We start from the raw sequence: 21,158 nt of genomic DNA on the forward strand, positions 1-21,158 counted from the left end.
CAGAAAAGAGTACTTCTCTAAATTTTAAGTTTGAAAGTTATGAAAAAAATTAGAACAGCAATTAACGTCAGAACTTTTGTTAGTAGCAGTGAATGTACTCAACGTATAAAGAACTTTTTTTTTTAAGTCACAGGAGAGGGAACATGAAATAAAGAGCCTTTAGTTGAACTAAGCAAGCTGAAGTTGAGAAAAATTATTCCTCAAAAGGACTATTAATTTTCTCCAAATAAAACATGGTTTACCACAATCAATCAATAAGTCAATTATCCATGTTGTTGGTTATTTATAGCAAAATTGAAGACACAAAACAGATTTCTCTTTTTCATCTAGCACACTTCTGTCCACTGCCTCATCATTACAAAGACATGGATTTAATTTCAATTACAATTTAAATCCAGGCAGAAATGATAGGAGAACCTTGGTTTCCCTGGCCTCACATTTCCACATGAGGACTTACATTCTCTCTACGTTCCTCTTGGAAAGATTTACCAAAAGGGTGAATTTGTGCTCGCTTGGTTCTATGTCTGTCCTGTGAAATGATGTGTCTGCCCACAGTGACATGAATTCAAGTCAGCTGTCATCTCTGCAGCAGGCAGCCTGCTTTGGGGATGGGTATCAAGCTTTCTCCACTTATAACTGTGTTGGTGGGTGCCTAATCTGGGATGAAGTGTTCAGAAGCCCACTGTGCCTGCACATCTGAGCCACATCCCTCATTAGTTATTCTGAGTCAGTAATAAAAGCTAGTATGTTGCTGCTCATCTGTCTGACTCCTATGTTCCCAACTTCAAAGGGGATTTGCTGCCTACCTCCCCACAGCCTCAGCAAGAAAGCTGACCTTACAACACGTATACCAATGTTTCCTTCTTCCTCAGTTACATGCTCTTACTGTACATTCTCCAACACATCCCACACTTTAAGAGAAGAAGAGTCAAAAGGAAAATTTTAGAAGAAGAAATATAGTGAAATCAATAACAATGGGAAAGCCCAGTAAATACAAATATATAGTTCATTCATTCAACAATAGTGTCTAGTACAGGCTACTGTCAAATAACACTTGAGATTACTGGCTGGAAAATACTGCTGCATTTTTCGAGACTGATTTAATAAATACATGCATACCACACACACACACACACATTTTTATAGCTACTATATTTTCAGTAACTTTTGATGTTTTCAAATTAAACTGTGATAGCATTCTCTATTTTAAGGACCATTCAAGTGTTGTAAAAGTAAATATGCACTCAAGTTTCATAGAATCAAATATGTTTGCCTATTTAAACCACGGCAATTCAATATAAATTTAAATAGGTTAATGAATGGAGGAAATGATACTTGTCAGTCTGTGATTATGAAATACATGTATTTTGTCACAGAGAAAATGAGTGGGGAACAGTCTGGTGATTGAGGAGCTAAAGGATTCAGCACAGAGCCACGCGTATATTTAAAGACCTTGTGAAAAAAGTGAAGAGAAAGAATGGGAAGAAGGTGAGAGATTGCCTGAAACTTTCAAAGCGTAAACTGAGTACTGGACATTTGGTAAGAAAGTACAATAAAGTGCAGACAGAAGGGATTATATAGAACATATATAACTGATGTAACAAAAGGTTTATCAAACACTGTCTTTGTATCCTGAATAAACAGCATAACTATTATGATAGTTTCATCAGAGTTAAAATTCGGAGTAGACAGTCACTGCCTTCATGATGCAAACAGGCCTCTTTTTAGTTAGGAAGAAACGCAACTCACTCTGTTGAGACACAATGCTCCACCATGAAAAAAAATCAAAGATTTAGAAATGTTGTTTTAGCTTGGATGTACCTGTATAACCACATTTAGAAGAAGTCGCTAAATAGAAAGCATCTTTGAGAAATAGAGAAATTACTGAAATAAACATTTCTGAATGTGTCAGCAGTGCACCCCAAATCCAAAACTAATCAATGTAAAAAAGAGTCTTCATATTTAAAACATTAAAAGAAAACATTTACTCAGTGACTACTGTGGGTTATGCATTCTGTTAGGCACACAAGTGTTAAATAATGCTTGAACACACATAGTTTTTAAACCAGGTAAGTTTTATCTTTTATAAAATTGGAATCATTTTTTAAGATTCTGTGATTGGAAAATTATTATATGTGCAAAAAAGTCCCACAGTGAAGTAGCTGTTCAGGCTAATTTTAAGTTTCCTTTTTATAACAATATAATTAAAAGAGGAACCAATCAAATTTTAAAATTACTTCTCATATATAAAACAAAGCATACCAGAATTAAACTAGAATGTACAAACGGAAAGTAAAAATTAGCAAAGTATATGTACAGGAATCTCTAATCACTCTATCGCTAATCGATTAGTGGCGAAGCTAGACTTCACGGAATAGTGAGAGATGCCTTTAAGGCTAAACATTATGAACATAGAAAAAAAACTGCTTCAACCACCAGTACAACTGAAATCATATACTAGAGAAATAAGTAATATAATTTTCCTTAAAGTTAGGGAAAATGCAATCCACAGACCAGGAGATTCTCTCATGTGCCTACACCACCAGGGCCCTGGGTTTCAAGCACAAAACTGGGCAGCAGTTTGGGCAGACACTGAGCTAGCTACAGGAGTTTTTTTTTTTCATACCCCAGTGGCACCTGGAACCCCAGAGAGACAGAACTCTTCACTCCCATATAAAGGGGGCTGAAGCCAGGGAGCCAAGTGGTCTCACTCAGCACGTCCTACTCCCATGGAGCCAAGCAAGCTTTGAACCATTGGCTTGAAATTCTCGTTGCCAGCACAGCAGTCTGAAGTCAACCTGGGATGCTAGAACTTGGTGAGAGGAGGGGCGTCTGCCATTACTGAGGCTTGAGTAGGCGGCTTTCCCATGACATTGCTAAGGAAGCTGGGAAGTTTGGACTAGGGGGACCTCACCACAGCACAGCAAAGCGGCTGTGGCCAGACTGCCTCTCTAGATTCCTCCTCACGGGGCAGGGCACCTCTGAAAGAAAGGCAGCAGCCCCAGTGAGGGGCTTATAGATAAAACGCCCATCTGCCTAGGACAGAGCCCCTGGGGGAAGGGGCAGCTATGGGCACAGCTTCAGCAGACTTAAATGTTTCTGCCTGCGGGCTCTGAAGAGAGCAGCGGATCCTGACAAGGAAGATTACCCTAGCACAGTGCTCAAGCTCTGCTAAGGGGCAGACTGTCTCCACAAGCAGGTCCCTCACCCCCATGCCTCTTGACTGGGAGAGACCTCCCAGCAGAGGTCGACAGATACCTCATACAGTAGAGATCTGGCTGGCATCAGGCCAGTGACACTCTGGGACGAAGCTTCCAGAGGAAGAAACAGGCAGCAATCTTTGCTGTTCTGCAGCCTCTGCTGCTGATACCCAGGCAAGTGGGTCTGGAGTGGACCTCCAGCAAACTGCAGCAGACCTGCAGAAGAGGGGCCTGACTGTTAGAAGGAAAACTAACAAACAGAAAGCAACAACATCAACATCAAAAAAAGGACCCCCCCACACAGAAACCCCATCCAAAGGTCATCAGCCTCAAAGATCAATGGTAGATAAATCCACGAAGATGAGGAAAAACCAGCATAAAAATGCCAAAAATTCCCAAAACCGGAATGCCTCTTCTCCTCCAAATGATCACAACTCCTCTCCAGCAAGGGCACAAAACTGGACGGAGAATGAGATTGACAAACTGACAGTAGCAGGCTTCAGAAGGTGGGTAATAGCAAACTCCTCTGAGCTAAAGGAGCCTGCTCTAACCCCCAATGCAAGGAAGCTAACCAAGAACCTTGATAAAAGGTTACAGGAACTGCTAGCTAGAATAACCAGTTTAGAGAAGAACATAAATGACCTTATGGAGCTGAAAAACATAGCATGAGAACTTCGTGAAGCATGCAGAAGTACCAATAGCTGCATCAATCAAGTGGAAGCAAGGACATCAGAGATTGAAGATCAACTTACTGAAATAGGGCTTGAAGACAAGATTAGAGAAAAAAGAATGAAAAGGAACAAACAAATCCTCCAAGAAGTATGAGACTATGCGAAAAGACAAACCTATGATAGATTGGTGTACCTCAAAGTGATAGGGAGAACAGAACCAAGTTGGAAAACACTATTCAGGATATTATCCGGGAGAACTTCCCCAACCTAGCAAGACAGGCCAATATTCAAATTCAGGAAATACAGACAACACTACTAAGATACTCATCGAGAAGAGCAACCACAAGACACATGATCACAAGATTCTCCAAGATTGAAATGAAGGAAAAAATGTTAAGGGCAGCCAGAGACCAAGGTCAGATTACCTACAAAAGGAAGCCCATCAGACTCACAGCAGATCTCACTGCAGAAACTCTACAAGCCAGAAAAGAGTGGGGGCCAATATTCAACATTCTTAAAGAAAAGAATTTTCAACCTATAATTTCTTTTTTTTTAAATTATACTTTAAGTTCTAGGATACATGTGCACAATATGCAGGTTTGTTACATAGGTATACACGTGCCATGTTGGTTTGCTGCACCCATTGACTCATCATTTACATTAGGTACTTCTCCTAATGCTATCCCTCCTCCAGCCTCCCACCCCCCGACAGGCCCGGGTGTATGGGTGTGTGATGTTCCCTGCCCTGTGTCCAAGTGTTCGCATTGTTCAATTCCCACCTATGAGTGAGAACATGCGGTGTTTGGTTTTCTGTCCTTGTGATAGTTTGCTGAGAATGATGTCAACCCATACTTTCATATCCAGCCAAACTAAGCTTCATAAGCGAAGGAGAAATAAAATCCTTTACAGGCAAGCAAATGCTGAGAGATTTTGTCACCACCAGGCCTGCCTTACAAGAGCTCCTAAAGTAAGCACTCAACATGGAAAGGAAAAACTGGTACCAGCCACTGCAAAAACATACCAAATTGTAAAGGCCATCGACACTATGAAGAAACTGCATCAACTAGCGGGCAAAATAACCTGCTAACATCATGATGACAGGACCAAATTCACACATAACAATATTAACCTTAAGTGTAAGTGGACTAAATGCCACAATTAAAAGATACAGATTGGCAAATTGGATAGAGTCAAGACCCATAGGTGTGCTGTATTCAGGAGACCCATCTCATGTGCAAAGACACACATAGGCTCAAAAGTAAATGGATGGAAGAATATGTACCAAGCAAATGGAAAGCAAACAAAGCAGGGGTTGCAATATAGTCTCTGATAAAACAGACTTTAAACCTACAAAGATCAAAAAGGACAAAGAAAGGCATTAAATAATGGCAAAGGGACCAATGCAACAAGAAGAGCTAACTATCCTAAATCTATATGCACCCAATACAGGAGCACCCAGATTCATAAAGCAAGTTCTTAGAGACCTACAAAGAGACTTAGACTCCCACACCATAATGGTGGGAGACTTTAACACCCCACTGTCAATATTAGACAAATCAATGAGACAGAAACTTAATGAGGATATTCAGGACTTGAATTCAGCTCTGGACCAAGCAGACCTAATACACATCTACAGAACTCTCCAACCCAAATCAACAGAATATACATTCTTCTCAGTGCCACATAGCACATATTCTAAAATCAACCGCATAATTGGAAGTAGAACATTCCTCAGCAAATTCAAAATAACTGAAATCATAACAAACAGTCTCTCGGACCATGGTGCAATCAAATTAGAACTCAGGATTAAGAAACTCACTCAAAGGGAGGACCCAAGATGGCCGAATAGGAACAGCTCACGTCTACAGCTCCCAGCGTGAGCGACACAGAAGATGGGTGATTTCTGCATTTCCATCTGAGGTACCGGGTTCATCTCACTAGGCAGTGCCAGACAGTGGGCGCAGGTCAGTGGGTGCACTCACCGTGCGCGAGCCAAAGCAGGGCGAGGCATTGCCTCACTAGGGAAGTGCAAGGGGTCAGGGAGTTCCCTTTCCAAGTCAAAGAAAGGGGTGACAGATGTCACCTGGAAAGTCGGGTCACTCCTACCCAAATACTGCGCTTTTCCGATGGGCTTAAAAAACGGCACACCACGAGATTATATCCCGCACCTGGCTCCGAGGGTCCTACGCCCACGGAGTCTCGCTGATTGCTAGCACAGCAGTCTGAGATCAAACTGCAAGGCGGCAGCGAGGCTGGGGGAGGGGCGCCCGCCATTGGCCACGCTTGATTAGGTAAACAAAGCAGCCCGGAAGCTCGAACTGGGTGGAGCCCACCACAGCTCAAGGAGGCCTGCCTGCCTCTGTAGGCTCCACCTCTGGGGGCAGGGCACAGACAAACAAAAAGACAGGAGTAACCTCTGCAGACTTAAATGTCCCTGTCTGACAGCTTTGAAGAGAGCAGTGGTTCTCCCAGCATGCAGCTGGAGCTCTTAGAACAGGCAGACTGCCTCCTCAAGTGGGTCCCTGACTCCTGACCCCTGAGCAGCCTAACTGGGAGGCACCCCCCAGCAGGGGCACACTGACACCTCACACGGCAGGGTATTCCAACAGACCTGCAGCTGAGGGTCCTGTCTGTTAGAAGGAAAACTAACAAACAGAAAGGACATCCACACCAAAAACCCAACTGTACATCACCATCATCAAAGACCAAAAGTAGATAAAACCACAAAGATGAGGAAAAAAGAGAACAGAAAAACTGGAAACTCTAAAAAGCAGAGCACCTCTCCTCCTCCAAAGGAACGCAGTTCCTCACCAGCAACGGAACAAAGCTGGATGGAGAATGATTTTGACGAGCTGAGAGAAGAAGGCTTCAGACGATCAAATTACTCTGAGCTACGGGAGGACATTCAAACCAAAGGCAAAGAAGTTGAAAACTTTGAAAAAAATTTACGAGAAGGTATAACTAGAATAACCAATACAGAGAAGTGCTTAAAGGAGCTGATGGAGCTGAAAACCAAGGCTCGAAAACTACGTGAAAAATGCAGAAGCCTCAGGAGCCGATGCGATCAACTGGAAGAAAGGGTATCAGCAATGGAAGATGAAATGAATGAAATGAAGTGAGAAGGAAAGTTTAGAGAAAAAAGAATAAAAAGAAATGAGCAAAGCCTCCAAGAAATATGGGACTATGTGAAAAGACCAAATCTACATCTGATTGGTGTGCCTGAAAGTGATGGGGAGAATGGAAACAAGTTGGAAAACACTCTGCAGGATATTATCCAGGAGAACTTCCCCAATCTAGCAAGGCAGGCCAACGTTCAGATTCAGGAAATACAGAGAACGCCACAACGATACTCCTCGAGAAGAGCAGCTCCAAGACACATAATTGTCAGATTCACCAAAGTTGAAATGAAGGAAAAAATGTTAAGGGCAGCCAGAGAGAAAGGTCGGGTAACCCTCAAAGGGAAGCCCATCAGACTAACAGCGGATCTCTCGGCAGAAACCCTACAAGCCAGAAGAGAGTGGGGGCCAATATTCAACATTCTTAAAGAAAAGAATTTTCAACCCAGAATTTCATATCCAGCCAAACTAAGCTTCATAAGCGAAGGAGAAATAAAATACTTTACAGACAAGCAAATGCTGAGAGATTTTGTCACCACCAGGCCTGCCCTAAAAGAGCTCCTGAAGGAAGCACTAAACATGGAAAGGAACAACTGATACCAGCCACTGCAAAATCATGCCAAAATGTAAAGACCATCGAGACTAGGAAGAAACTGCATCAACTAACGAGCAAAATAACCAGCTAACATCATAATGACAGGATCAAATTCACACATAACAATATTAACTTTAAATGTAAATGGACTAAATGCTCCAATTAAAAGACACAGACTGGCAACTTGGATAAAGAGTCAAGACCCATCAGTGTGCTGTATTCAGGAAACCCATCTCACTTGCAGAGACACACATAGGCTCAAAATAAAGGGATGGAGGAAGATCTACCAAGCAAATGGAAAACAAAAAAAGGCAGGGGTTGCAATCCTAGTCTCTGATAAAACAGACTTTAAACCAACAAAGATCAAAAGAGACAAAGAAGGCCATTACATAATGGTAAAGGGATCAATTCAACAAGAAGAGCTAACTATCCTAAATATATATGCACCCAATACAGGAGCACCCAGATTCATAAAGGAAGTCTTGAGTGACCTACAAAGAGACTTAGACTCCCACACATTAATAATGGGAGACTTTAACACCCCACTGTCAACATTAGACAGATCAACGAGACAGAAAGTCAACAAGGATACCCAGGAATTGAACTCAGCTCTGCACCAAGCGGACCTAATAGATATCTACAGAACTCTCCACCCCAAATCAACAGAATATACATTTTTTTCAACACCACACCACACCTATTCCAAAATTGACCACATAGTTGGAAGTAAAGCTCTCCTCAGCAAATATAAAAGAACAGAAATTATAACAAACTATCTCTCAGACCAAAGTGCAATCAAACTAGAACTCAGGATTAAGAATCTCACTCAAAACCGCTCAACTACATGGAAACTGAACAACCTGCTCCTGAATGACTACTGGGTACATAACGAAATGAAGGCAGAAATAAAGATGTTCTTTGAAACCAACGAGAACAAAGACACAACATACCAGAATCTCTGGGACGCATTCAAAGCAGTGTGTAGAGGCAAATTTATAGCACTAAATGCCCACAAGAGAAAGCAGGAAAGATCCAAAATTGACACCCTAACATCACAATTAAAAGAACTAGAAAAGCAAGAGCAAACACATTCAAAAGCTTGCAGAAGGCAAGAAATAACTAAAATCAGAGCAGAACTGAAGGAAATAGAGACACAAAGAACCCTTCAAAAAATTAATGAATCCAGGAGCTGGTTTTTTGAAAGGATCAACAAAATTGATAGACCGCTGGCAAGACTAATAAAGAAAAAAAGAGAGAAGAATCAAATAGATGCAATAAAAAATGATACAGGGGATATCACCACCGATCCCACAGAAATACAAACTACCATTAGAGAATACTACAAACACCTCTACGCAAATAAACTAGAAAACCTAGAAGAAATGGATACATTCCTCGACACATACACCCTCCCAAGACTAAACCAGGAAGAAGTTGAATCTCTGAATAGACCAATAACAGGAGCTGAAATTGTGGTAATAATCAATAGCTTACCAACCAAAAAGAGTCCAGGACCAGATGGATTCACAGCCGAATTCTACCAGAGGTACAAGGAGGAACTGGTACCATTCCTTCTGAAACTATTCCAATCAATAGAAAAAGAGGGAATCCTCCCTAACTCATTTTATGAGGCCAGCATCATTCTGATACCAAAGCCGAGCAGAGACACAACCAAAAAAGAGAATTTTAGACCAATATCCTTGATGAACATTGATGCAAAAATCCTCAATAAAATACTGGCAAACCGAATCCAGCAGCACATCAAAAAGCTTATCCACCATGATCAAGTGGGCTTCATCCCTGAGATGCAAGGCTGGTTCAATATACGCAAATCAATAAATGTAATCCAGCATACAAACAGAGCCAAAGACAAAAACCACGATTATCTCAATAGATGCAGAAAAAGCCTTTGACAAAATTCAACAACCCTTCATGCTAAAAACTCTCAATAAATTAGGTATTGATGGGACGTATCTCAAAATAATAAGAGCTATCTATGACAAACCCACAGCCAATATCATACTGAATGGGCAAAAACTGGAAGCATTCCTTTTGAAAACTGGCACAAGACAGGGATGCCTTCTCTCACCACTCCTATTCAACATAGTGTTGGAATTTCTGGCCAGGGCAATTAGGCAGGAGAAGAAAATAAAGGGTATTCAATTAGGAAAAGAGGAAGTCAAATTGTACCTGTTTGCAGACGACATGGTTGTATATCTAGAAAACCCCATTGTCTCAGCCCAAATTCTCCTTAAGCTGATAAGCAACTTCAGCAAAGTCTCAGGATACAAAATCAATGTACAAAAATCACAAGCATTCTTATACACCAGCAACAGGCAAACAGAGAGCCAAATCATGAGTGAACTCCCATTCACAATTGCTTCAAAGAGAATAAAATACCTAGGAATCCAACTTACAAGGGATGTGAAGGACCTCTTCAAGGAGAACTACAAACTGCTGCTTAAGGAAATAAAAGAGGATACAAATGGAAGAACATTCCATGCTCATGGGTAGGAAGAATCAATATCGTGAAAATGGCCATACTGCCCAAGGTCATTTATAGATTCAATGCCATCCCCATCAAGCTACCAATGACTTTCTTCACAGAATTGGAAAAAACTACTTTAAAGTTCATATGGAACCAAAAAAGAGCCCGCATTGCCAAGTCAATCCTAAGCCAAAAGAACAAAGCTGGAGGCATCACACTACCTGACTTCAAACTATACTACAAGGCTACAGTAACCAAAACAGCATGGTACTGGTACCAAAACAGAGATATAGATCAATGGAACAGAACAGAACCCTCAGAAATAACGCCGCATATCTACAACTATCTGATCTTTGACAAACCTGACAAAAACAAGCAATGGGGAAAGGATTCCCTATTTAATAAATGGTGCTGGGAACACTGGCTAGCCATATATAGAAAGTTGAAACTGGATCCCTTCCTTACACCTTATACAAAAATCAATTCAAGATGGATTAAAGATTTAAACGTTAGACCTAAAACCATAAAAACCCTAGAAGAAAACCTAGGCATTACCATTCAGGACACAGGCATGGGCAAGGACTTCATGTCTAAAACACCAAAAGCAATGGCAACAAAAGACAAAATTGACAAATGGGATCTAATTAAACTCAAGAGCTTCTGCACAGCAAAAGAAACTACCATCAGAGTGAACAGGCAACCTACAAAATGGGAGAAAATTTTCGCAACCTACTCATCTGACAAAGGGCTAATATCCAGAATCTACAATGAACTCAAACAAATTTACAAGAAAAAAACAAACAACCCCATCAAAAAGTGGGCAAAGGACATGAACAGACACTTCTCAAAAGAAGACATTTATGCAGCCAAAAAACAGACAAAAAAATGCTCACCATCACTGGCCATCAGAGAAATGCAAATCAAAACCACAATGAGATACCATCTCACACCAGTTAGAATGGCGATCATTAAAAAGTCAGGAAATAACAGGTGCTGGAGAGGATGTGGAGAAATAGGAACACTTTTACACTGTTGGTGGGACTGTAAACTAGTTCAACCATTGTGGAAGTCAGTGTGGCGATTCCTCAGGGATCTAGAACTAGAAATACCATTTGACCCAGCCATCCCATTACTGGGTATATACCCAAAGGACTATAAATCATGCTGCTATAAAGACACATGCACGTGTATGTTTATTGCAGCATTATTCACAATAGCAAAGACTTGGAACCAACCCAAATGTCCAACAATGATAGACTGGATTAAGAAAATGTGGCACATATACACCATGGAATACTATGCAGCCATAAAAAATGATGAGTTCATGTCCTTTGTAGGGACATGGATGAAATTGGAAATCATCATTCTCAGTAAACTATCACAAGAACAAAAAACCAAACACCGCATATTCTCACTCATAGGTGGGAATTGAACAATGAGATCACATGGACACAAGAAGGGGAATATCACACTCTGTGGACTGTTGTGGGGTGGGGGGAGGGGGGAGGGAGAGCATTGGGAGATATACCTAATGCTAGATGACGAGTTAGTGGGTGCAGCGCACCAGCATGGCACATGTATACATATGTAACTAACCTGCACAATGTGCACATGTGCCCGAAAACTTAAAGTATAATAAAAAAAATTAAATACTAAACAAATTAATATCAAAATAAAATAACTGAGCTCAAAAAGATATCCCATAATGCAAAGAAGAAGAGATTGAAATGAGGAAATTGATGATATTCAGTGTGAAAAGCAAGAATTTTAAGAAATATATAATATGAACTCGAGATGGAGAGAGTAGAGCACAAAGGAAGAAAAGCAATAATTAAAGTTTTACAGGAAAGCTATATAAATTTAAAGTCCGTGTTTTATATAATACATTTTTTCAGTTATTTTCCTTAATTCTGAGGATTTGCAAACCTAAGGAGGTCTGTAACCTCTCTTATATATTCATAAGGTAGAAAGAAGTTAGAGGAAAGGGAGAGAAGCAAGGGAAAAATAAAAGAGCTAAAGGCAAGGAGAAAACAAAGATAAAAATTTATCAGGAGTAACTGCTTTTTGTTAGAGGAACAAAAAATGATCTAAAATGCGTACCATTAAGTTTTGTGATAAATGCAATAAAACATGTCCTTTTATATTCCAGAGAATGTTCAGTAAAGATTTGCATCACTGGTTCATGTAAAAAAAAAAAAAAAAAAAAAAAAAAAGAAGCTCACTCAAAACCACACAACTACATGGAATTGAACAACCTGCTCCCGAATGACTAGTGGGTAAATAATGAAATTAAGGCAGAAATGAATAAGTTCTTTGAAACCAATGAGAACAAAGACACAATGACCAGAATCTCTGGGACACATTTAAAGGAGTGTTTACAGGGAAATTTATAGCACTGAATGCCCACAAGAGAAAGCAGGAAAGATCTAAAACCAACACCCTAACATCACAATTAAAAGTACTAGAGAAGCAAGAGCGAATAAATTCAAAAGCTAGCAAAAGACAAGAAATAGCTAAGATCAGAGTGGAACTGAAGGAGATAGAGACACGAAAAACCCTTTAAAACATCAATGAATCCAGGAGCTGGTTTTTTGAAAAGATTAACAAAATAGATGGACCACTAGCTAGAGCAATAAAGAAGAAAAGAGAGAAGAATCAAATAGACATGATAAAAATGACAAAGGGGATATTACCACTGATCCCACAGAAATACAAACTACCATCCGAGAATACTATAAACACCTCTACACAAATAAACTAGAAAATCTAGAAGAAATGGATAAATTCCTGGACACATACACCCTCCTAAGACTAAAGCAGGAAGAAGTCGAATCCCTGAATAGACCAATAACAAGTTCTGAAATTGAGGCAGTAATTAATAGCCCACCAACCAAAAAAAGCCCAGGACCAGACAGATTCACAGCGGAATTCTACTAGGGTTACAAAGAGGAGTTGGTACCATTCCTTCTGAAACTATTCTAAACAATAGAAAAAGGACTCCTCCCTACTCATTTTATGAGGCCACCATCGTACTGATACCAAAATCTGGCAGAGACACAACAAAAAAAGAAAATTTCAGGCTGATATCCCTGATGAATATTGATGCAAAAATCCTCAGTAAAATACTGGCAAACCGAATCCAGCAGCAAATCAAAAAGCTTATCCGCCACAATCAAGTCAGTTTCATCCCTGGGATGCAAGGCTGTTTCAACATACACAAATCAATAAACGTAATCCATCACATAGAACCAATGACAAAAACCACATGATTATCTTAATAGATGCAGAAAAGGCCTTCAATAAAATTCAATACTCTTCATGCCAAAAACTCAATAAACTAGGTAGTGATAGAACATATCTCAAAATAATACAAGCTATTTATGACAAACCCATAGCCAATATCATACTGAATGGGCAAAAGCTGGAAGCATTCCCATTGAAAACCAGCACAAAGCAAAGACGCCCTCTCTCACCACTCCTATTCAACATAGTATTGGAAGTTCTGGCCAGGGCAATCAGGCAAGATAAAGAAATAAAGGGTATTCAAATAGGAGAAGAGAAAGTGAAATTGTCCCTGTTTGCAGATGACATGATTGTATATTTAGAAAACTCCATCATCTCAGCCCAAAAACGCCTTAAGCTGATAAGCAACTTCAGCAAAGTCTCAGGATACAAAATCAATGTGCAAAAATCACAATCATTCTTATACACGAATAGACAAGCAGAGAGCCAAATCATGAGTGAACTACTGTTCACAATTGCTACAAAACAAACAAACAAACAAACCTAGGAATACATCTTATAAGGGATGTGAAGGACCTCTTCAAGGAGAACTACAAACCACTGCTCAAGGAAATAAGAGAGGACAGAAACAAATGGAAAAACATTCCATGCTCATGGATAGGAAGAATCAATATCGTGAAAATGGCCATACTGCCCAACATAATTAATAGATTCAATGCTATTCCCATCAAGTTACTATTGACTTTCTTGACAGAATTATAATAAACTACTTTAAATTTCATATGGAACCAAAAAAGCTTGTATAGCCAAGACAATCCTAAGCAAAAAGAACACAGCTGGAGGCATCACGCTACCTGACTTCAAACTATACTACAAGGCTTCAGTAACCAACACACCACGGTACTGGTACCAAAACAGATATATAGACCAATGGAACAGAACAGAGGCTTTGGAAAGAACACCACACATCTACAACCATCTGATCTTCAACAAACCTGACAAAAACAAGCAATGGGGAAAGGATTCCCTATTTAATAAATAATGCTGGGAAAACTGGCTAACCATATGCAGAAAACAGAAACTGGACCCCTTCCTTACACTTTATACAAAAATTAACTCAAGATGGATTACAGACTTAAACATAAAACCTAAAACCATAAAACCCTAGAAGAAAACCTAGGCAATACTATTCAGGGCATAGGCATGGGCAAAGACTTCATGACTAAAACACCAAAAGCAATTGCAACTAAAGCCAAAATTGACAAATGGGATCTAATTAAACTAAAGAGCTTCTGCACAGGAAAAGAAACTATCATCAGAGTGACCAGACAACCTACAGAATGGGAGAAAATTTCTGCAATCTAGCCATCTGACAAAAGTCTAATATCCAGAATCTACAAGGAATTTAAACAAATTTACAAGAAAAAACAACCCAATCAAAAGTGGGTGAAGGATATGAACAGGCACCTCTCAAAAGAAGATATTTATGTGGCTGACAAACCTATGAAAAAAAGCTCATCACCACTGGTCATTAGAGAAATGCAAATCAAAACTGCAATGAGATACCGTCTCACTCCAGTTAGAATGGCAGTCATTAAAAAGTCAGCAAGCAACGGATACTGGAGAGGATGTGGAGAAACAGGAATGCTTTTACACTGTTGGTGGGAGTGTAAATTAGTTCAACTATTGTGGAAGACAGTGTGGCGATTCCTCAAGCCTCTAGAACCAGAAATATAATTTGACCCAGCAATCCCATTAGTGGGTATATACCCAAAGGATTATAAATCATTCTACTATAAACACACATGCACACGTATGTTTACTGCAGCGCTATTCACAATAGCAAAGACTTTGAACCAACCCAAATGCCCATCAGTGATAGATTGGATAAAGAAAATGTGGCACATATACACCAAGAAAATACTATGCAGCCATAAAAAAGAATGAGTTCATGTCTTTTGTAGGGACATGAATGAAGCTGGAAACCATCATTCTCAGCAAACTAACACAGGAACAGAAAACCAAACACCGCATGTTCTCACTCATAAGTGGGAGTCGAACAATGAGAACACATGGACACAGGGAGGGGAACATCACACACCAGGGCCTGCCGGGGTTGGGGGCAAGGGGAGGGAGAGCATTAGGACAGATACCTAATCCATGCGGGGCTTAAAACTTAGATGACAAGTTGATAGGTGCAGCAAACGACCATGGCACAATTATCGCTATGTAACAAACCTGCACGCTCTGCACATTTATCCCAGAATCTAAAGTTAAAAAAAAATCTTCCCTTGAATCACATCTGCATTTACACACATCATCCTCTGGTAAAATGACAGATATGTGACCTGATTTTTCTGGTAAGAACTAATGAGAACATTTTATATTTGCCTCATCCTTAACAATTTACAGAGGTATGTAACATTCATCTTTTCATGCCCAGTTGTACAATTTCATGGCTCTGAAGCACTTAGACTTAAATCATCTCTTATTTTCAGAAAAACAAAATAAGCCAGCAAAATGATGAAAATAAAAATAAGCTAGCTAGAATCTCCTAATATATGTACAAAACCAATCATTTTCTTTGTTACCTTTTAAGCTCCTTGGCTGCAATGCTGTCCAAGAAACCCTCAGTTTGCTCTTCTATGTTCTGTCAGGATATAAAGCCAAGAAAAGAAACAAGGTCGAGTCTTCACTTAACATGGGCTTATTCTACTTTTCTCTGCATGAAGGAGGTCATAAAAACCCCACCAAAATTATAAATGAAAGTTCATTGATTGAAATGATTATTTTAGTAACAATGATACACAAAGAAAACTAGTTGCTGTTTATTTATTTTTGTTCAAGCAGTGCTTTAAGGGGCCAGGCATGGTGGCTCACACCTGTAATTCTGGCACTTTGGGAGGCTGAGGAGAGAGAATTGCATGAGGCCAGGAATTTCAGACCAGCGTGGGCAACATAGTGAGACTCCATCTCTACAAGAAAAAAAAAAAAAAAAAGGTCAGGCATGGTGGCACGTGCCTGTAGTCCCAGTTACTCAGGAGGTTGAGGTGGGAGAATTGCTTGAGTCCAGGAGGCTGAATCAACAGTGAGCCATGATTGTGCCACCATAAGCCACCCTGGGTGACAGAGTAAGACACTGTCTTAAAAAAAATGTTTTATGGTTTCTGTAATTTTTTTTGAGACAGGGTCTCACTACATGATCCAGGCTGGAGTACAGTGGCTATAAACATGCAGAATCATGGCATGCAACAACCTTGAACTCTTGGGCTCAACTGATCTTCCTGCCTCAGTTTCTGGAATAGCGAGAACTTTTAAGCATGTGCCACTGTGACTGGCTTTTGTAATTTTCCCCCACTTGAAAAATGGTTAAACATTACACAAGTGTCTTAAACTGGGTCAAGCATGATTGAACTACCCTTTCCCTTACAATCTCTACAATTGCTATAGCTTGTCATTGTTGGATTTATTTTTAGATTCCCAGAAATGGACTCTTACCATGAGTGAAATCACATGGTTGAACTGGAAGGTTCCTGTCACATTTCCAGGATAGACAGCGACCATGCATGGCTTTTCATGGAATTCTGGGAAGGAAGAATATAATTAATTCTGTTTGGTGTATTGGCGAGTTAACGACTTTATATCACTACCATATTAGTTGCCAATCATTCAAGTGATGACAAGATAGACATCTGTGAACTTTATTTTAAAAATTCAAATATTTGCTTGATTTAACTACTTAAAAGTTGTTGTACAATTGCCCAGCAATAGACATATTTTACAAAAATTGAGATGAAAATGTTGCAAGTACAACAGCAATTAACGATGTACTCTTACGTAAGAAAATGACAAAACTTTTAACTTAAAAACATAAATTAAGCTTTTATAGTGTCACAGGTGTATTTAATTCATAAAAATTATTTATCTTAGACTCCTTTAAATAATAAACAACCATTTGTGATTAAATGTTAAGGTACCAATCATTTACATAAGATTAGAAGTGGAAAGCTTTACAAGTGTTGTGAACTACAGCCATATTAACATCAATTAGAAAGTAAGCCAAAGCATCTCTAAGTTTACCTCTAGTTATTAGGCAATAACATTCAATTTCTAAAACCTAACAAATACAGCTTTTAAAGGATTTAAATGCATCCTTTTACTTACAGTTATTGAACAGAATTAGCAAATGGGTCGCTCCTGAAAATGAGAGCTCCAGGGACTTAAACTGTAAAATTATTTCCTCCCTTTATTAACACAGATAATTATGACCTTTACTTAACTATTGTGAGGCAATTAAGCAACACAATATATTTCACTAAATAAACTGCAAGAATTACACCAGAAATCTGAAAACTAAAGAAAAAAAGATTATATAGCTAACCTTAAACAAGTAGTCATCTACACTGTTATTTGAAGTTCATGAGCATGAGGTAGGGATCCTTAGATTTTTCTCTTGGAATATGATTTCTGTTGAGATCTAAACCATTATTAACATTTCACATACAAGGTGACTCTAGAACTGGCTTTGTACTATGAGCAGTGGATAAAGATCTGGTCTTCTCTCTCTACATCAGAGGCTTGGTCGCCTCTACTACCCTCTCGTGAGTTCTGTGAAGAGTACAAGAGACGAATGCTTAGTATTTCATTTTTTTTCCTAAATAATTCCTCCATAATTTGCATTTTTGATGACATTCCCAGCAACAGTGTTTTAACTATGAAAATAGGTCAGAGCATGACTACTGTATACAATTATAGTTTTGAAGTTGTCCTAAAGAATTACATATACTTCTAGGGGGATTTCTAACAAATAAGTAATTCAAAAAAGTAGGGAGTGGGGAGAAATGACTATCAATGATATATGGCTTAACAGATAACACTTGCTGCCTTCTGGTTCTGAGAATGCCATTAGAAATACTGATATATAAAGAAGAACTATGTGAGATGATGAATATGTTAATTTGCTTGACTATAACCACTTCACTGTGTATAAATGTATCAAAATATCATGTTGTATTCCTTAAATATATGCAATAAAATAAATTAAATGAAAAGAAGCTAGAGATATTTGTATTCAGTAAACCAGCGTAGAGATTAAAAAAAAAATCCCTCAAAGACATTTTCAAGCATTTGCTTTTACCATGTTTGTACATTTCACTCATTATGTGGGAAAAATTAAGCATTTGGCACTGAGGTATAATTCAGAGCAATGCCTCCGAGGGGAGGATGACATAGTGGAGCTGGTGACCAAAGAGATCTAAAGCAGCTCCAAACGCAATTAGCTCCTAACATTGTGAGCAAGCTATTGGAGGTGGGGCCTGCCCACTCTGGCTTCCATACATCCCCTCAGGCTGACTGAGGTGTTATTTTTAACCATTTGTGAATTATACTTCCCTTTACTCCTGTATTAATCATTCCCTATTTCACAAGTATATCTTTATGTAGAATGGCAAAACTAGACAAGCTATTTTGTCTCCAGGTGCCCTCTTGTGATAATACCAAAGATCACAATCAAGGAAAATCTAGAAGACCTGATCAGAGGAATCACAGGTAATGAGATTGAACCAGTAATAAGAAGTTCACAAAAAAAGAAAGACCCCAAACCAGATAACTTTACTGATGAATTCTACTAATCATTTACAGGAAAACTAACACCAATTCTTCTCAAACCACTTCAAAATCTTCCTAGTTTGTTCTATAAGGTCAGCATTATCCTGATATCAAGACTAGAAAGGGGATGACAACAGCAAACTACAGGCCAATAACCCTGATGAACGCAAATGCAAAAACTCTCCACAAAATACTAGCAAACTGAATCCAGTAACACAACAAAAAGTTAACACCCCAGGATAAAGTAGGACTTCTCCCTGGGATGCAAGGATGGTTCAACATACGTAAATCAATAAACATCATACATCTCATCAACAGAATGAAGGGAAAAACACAACTATCTCAACAGATGCAGAAAAGCGTCTGATAAGATTCATGAGAAAAACTCTCAACAAATCAAGCACACAAGGAACATCCCTCAACATAATAAAGGTCACATAAGCAAAGCCACAGCTAACATCATACTGAATAGCGAAAAGAGGAAAGCCTTTCCTCTAAGAACTGGAACAAGACAAAGATATTCACTCTCACCATTTGTATTCAACACAGTACTAGAATTCCTAGCCAGAGCAAGTGGCTGAGAAAAAGAAATAAAGGGCATCCACATTGGAAAAGGAAGTCAAATGGTCTCTCTTTGTAGATGACCTTATCTTACAGAAAGAAAAACCTGGGAGGGGGAGGGACAGCATTAGGAGATATACCTAATGTCAAATGACGAGTTAATGGGTGCAGCACACCAACATGGCACATGTATACATATGTAACTAACCTGCACGTTGTGCACATGTACCCTAAAACTTAATGTATAATAAAAAAAAAGAAAAGAAAAAAAAAGAAAAGAAAAACCTAAAGACTCTACCAAAAAAGTCTTAGAACTGATATACAAATTTAGTAAAGTTGCAGGATACCAAATCAGCATACAAAAATCAGTAGTGCTTCTATACATCAAATGAACTAGCTGGAAAACGATCAAGAAAGCAATCCCACTTATAATACCTACAAAAAGATTAAATAGGAATAAATAAGGTAAAAGATCTCTATGACGAATACTAAACAGTACTAATGAAAGAAACTGAAGAAGATACAAACGAATGGACAGACATCCCATGGTCATGAATTGGAAAAAAAAATCATACTGTTAAAATAACCATACTATCCAAAGCAATCTACAGATTCAATGTAATCCTTATCAAAATACCATTGTTTCTCACAGAAATTGAAAAAGCAATCTTAAAATTTGTATGGAACTGAAAGAAGATCCCGAACAGCCAAATCACTCCTGAGCAAAACGAACAAAGCTGGAGAAATTGTACTACCTGACTTCAAAATATATTAAGAGGCTATAGTATCCAAAATAACATAGTGTTGATATGAAGACAGATACATCAGTGAAACAGATCTGAAAACTGAGAAATAAATCCATGTATTTACAGCCAACTGATTGTCAACAAAGGTGCCAGGAAGATACACTGGGGAAATAACACCGTTTTCAATAAATGATGCTGGGAAAACTGGATATCCATAGGCAGAAGAATGAACCTGGGTCCCTTCCTCTCATTATATACAAAATGCACTCAGAATGGATTAAAGACTTAAACATAAAACCCAACATTATAAAATTACTAGAAGAATACCTAGGAGAAATGCTTCAGGACATTGGTCTAGGTAATGATTTTATGGTTACGATTCAAAAGTACAGCCCAAATCCTCAAAATAGGCCATTGAGACTACGGTGAAATAAAAACCTGCTGCAAACAAAGGTAACAGCCAAAAGAGTGAAGAGGCAATCTGCAGAATGGGTGAAAGTATTCGCAAACAATTCATGTGACTAGGGACTAATATCTGGAATACACAAGGATCTGAAACAACAATTTTAAAAAGTCCAATTAATGGTTAAACTAAGGATCTGAAGAGATATTTGTCCAAAGAACATGTACAAATCGACAAGAAAGTAGATAAAAAATATCAGTGAGATATCTGTGAGACTGTGAGAAAAGTGAAAAGCAATGTAAAATTAAGGGATAAGTGTCTTGCACAGACTAGACAGGTGCTGAAGCATATGGTCAGTGACAGAACAGTGAGGGCAAGTATCATGAAAAAGGGAAAATTGGGCTCCAGGTCTGAAAGAACAAGGCTAGATAAACAGAAGCTGAAAAGTCAGGAAGGACAGCATGCGTAATGCAAAGAGATGGTGAAATCAGCCCAATAACTTGAGGATAAAATCCAACAGCAGTGGGG

At 38.9% G+C, this 21,158-nt stretch overlaps 1 protein-coding gene across 1 annotated transcript in view; it reads right to left on the reverse strand.

Annotated features, from left to right (window-relative positions):
* The window catches only part of LOC115933524 (ankyrin repeat domain-containing protein 26), an 82,343-nt gene that overhangs the window by 4,484 nt on the left and 56,701 nt on the right, over positions 1-21,158 (reverse strand). The window contains exons 15-17 of the mRNA XM_063697151.1: positions 16,812-16,897; positions 16,196-16,288; positions 15,905-15,963 (exon numbers count right to left, since the gene is read on the reverse strand). The gene's annotated coding sequence lies outside the window, so the exon portion shown is untranslated. The remainder of the gene's footprint in view (positions 1-15,904; positions 15,964-16,195; positions 16,289-16,811; positions 16,898-21,158) is intronic.

This window comes from Gorilla gorilla, chromosome 14 (genome assembly GCF_029281585.2).
Source record: "Gorilla gorilla gorilla isolate KB3781 chromosome 14, NHGRI_mGorGor1-v2.1_pri, whole genome shotgun sequence".
NCBI lineage: Eukaryota > Metazoa > Chordata > Mammalia > Primates > Hominidae > Gorilla > Gorilla gorilla.